Source organism: Perca flavescens, chromosome 10 (assembly GCF_004354835.1).
Source record: "Perca flavescens isolate YP-PL-M2 chromosome 10, PFLA_1.0, whole genome shotgun sequence".
Taxonomy (NCBI): Eukaryota; Metazoa; Chordata; class Actinopteri; order Perciformes; family Percidae; genus Perca; species Perca flavescens.
In genome coordinates, this window is record NC_041340.1 from 27,500,475 (window position 1) to 27,503,363 (window position 2,889).

Genomic DNA, 2,889 nt, shown 5'->3' on the forward strand with positions numbered 1-2,889 from the left:
CATGCTAAAAGCCAACGATCTTCCATAAGACTAGGAAACATAAAGCTTCCCGCACAAAGTCTACAGAGACAAAAGCAAAACGGCACACAGTATTAATGGTCCATTTTGGTGGGGGTTGGATACACATCTTACAGTGTGTGCAATACTGTATTATTCAATTTCATTTAAAAAAAAAATCTGATGTATATCGACCACTTTATTTTATTTGTTTACATAAACTTTAAAATATGTTGTCAAGGACACATGTAGGCCTACTGATTTGGACATTTTATTGTTTAAAAAAAAAAAAAAAAAAAAAAGAACTCGTCAATGCTCTCTGGGGTCTCCTTGATGCATTTCAGCACTGTATTTACTTGATACTAATTCGCCAAAATGTACAGCAGTACTGATATACAGTACAGTGCCCTGGGAGCCAGAGAAATCTGCGAGCAGTGGCGGAATGTAACTAAGTACATTTACTCCAGTACTGCACTTAAGTCCAAATGTTGAGGTACTTGTACTTTTACTTGAGTCTTTTTCTTTTCATGCTACTTTCTACTTTGCTACATTTCAGAGAGAAATATTGTAATTTTTACTTCACTAGATTCATCTGACAGGTTTAGTTACTTTACAGATTAAGATTTTTGCACACAAAACACATGGTTTATAAAATCTGACGTTTTATTATAAATGAAACTAGCCAACAATGTAACGCCCTACAAGTTCAGCTGAAATGATAAGACCATAAAACACACAACTGTTTGGATCCTTTACAGTTTCTAAAATGGCAGGATTTTTCTGCATTGAGTAATTTTACTTTTAATATTTTGAATACATTTTCCTTAAGTAACATTTCAACGCAAAGCTTTAGTGCGTAACTTTCTTATAATAATGAACGTTACATTCAAGCCATCGCCAAATGAGTTGCTACAAAGCTAATTAAGACTATCAGCTCCACACAACTCTCTCTGGATTTCTCAGTATGGCTATGGTCAGAAGATTGTGGCATTAGCCGACTTTCGCCCGCAGAAACTCGAGTGAAGATAATGACCTCTTCTGAAGAGTCCATCATGTTTTTTTGCTTTTTTTGTCCTCCTTGGCTACTAGTAACTACGTGGAGGAGTGGGGGCGCGTGCGTGATCACAGAAGGCTTGTATCATGTGGACGCCCCAACAGTGTTGTCATTACTTAGAATTCCTCATGGGGGCGACAGAAACTACGCACTATAAAGCTTTAAAAGGTCCCATGGCATGAAAATTTCACTTTGAGGTTTTTTTAAAATTAATATGAGTTCCCCCAGCCTGCCTATGGTCCCCCAGTGGCTAGAAATGGCGATAGGTGTAAACCGAGCCCTGGGTATCCTGCTCTGCCTTTGAGAAAATGAAAGCTCAGATGGACCGATCTGGAATCTTTCCTTTATGATGTCATAAGGAGCAAGGTTACCTCCCCTTTCTCCGCTTTTACCCACGCAGAGAGTTTGGCCGACCCATGAGAAAGAGACATTATGGCTTGAAAAACAAGCGAAGCAAGGCAGTTGGTCAAGGCCACCCCCCCTTTCTTCTGCACCAAGGAGCTCATACTTTATTTGCTCTGGCAGATACACATTAATACACATTTGCAAATTAGTCGGGCAACGCCAGCTAGATATACAGTACCTGTGAAGAGACGGAATTATTTTTAACTCTATATATGGAACATACTGTGGGTCGTCATGCACATATATCCCTAAACAGTAACGGGTTGTTATCTTGATGAATACAGAAGTTCCGATGCATTTCTGACAGCGAAGCAGTGTTTTAAAATGCTCTCTTAATAAATTTAAAAGAGCAAGATTGCATCTATAAGTTCACTGAAGACTTGCATTCAATATGAAATGGCAATTTCTATCATATGAAAATTCTCTATGAATATCTTTAACATAAAATTCAGTCCAAATCGTAACTGTTCAACCGCTGTGAGGGAGGAAAGAAAACATTGAACACACAGGATTCTTGTTCATGATTTATTGGAACATGTGCAGCGTTGACAAAAATAAAATGCAGAATGACATTCTAATCAGTGTTAGGATACATGTTGGGGGAATACATGAATAAATACCAAACCTGCGGGCCTGACAGAGAGGGTGCATCAATTATATTTTTAGAATAATCCTTCCACGATGACTTGAGGCTTTCAAACAAATAGACTTCTGTCACATCTTAACATCAATCACTTTGGTAAGTTAACTTAAAAGGAACACACCACTGAAAATCTCTTCGGAGTAGCAAACACTCGCTCCCAGCTGACGGCGGCTTTCCTCCGCAAAGATGCGAGCTCCAACCTCTCCCCTGGCTACATTTTAGGGATGCGCCGAATCCAGGATTCGTCCGAACATTGGGCTTTTTGACGGGGGTTCAGTTTCTGCCGAACCTTAGGATTTTTTTTTTTCCCAGCGGAACCGAACCCTACGCTTGCACTACGCGCGCTTCGCTGGTCGACGTAATGACGCCGCCGTTGATTACGAGAATGTGTTTACGCGGGTGGACCGTGCAATGCTGGGGGAAAAGTGGAAATGGAACTCGCAAGCAGAGAAAAAAAAAAAAAAAAAAAAGTGTTGTCTGGCAGTACTCTCAGTCAAAAGAAGGCCATTCAAGTCTAGCTACAGGTTCAATGCCGATTTGTCTCGTGGTGGCGAGGACCCTAAACAATACACAATATCGCCGCTGTTAAAACATCTGCGTATGGAACAGCCGAAATAAAATACTAGTTGTGCACGAATGAACATACACACGGCAGCCAAAACGGCAGCAACTTCAGGTACGGCAAAGGAAGGACAGTCGCAGCTAAAAACTTGCGTTAGCCATTTGTTTACTTCATTAAAGTGTTTACTGTGTTAAGGGACTGAGGGTGGGAGTAGGATTCGGTATTCGG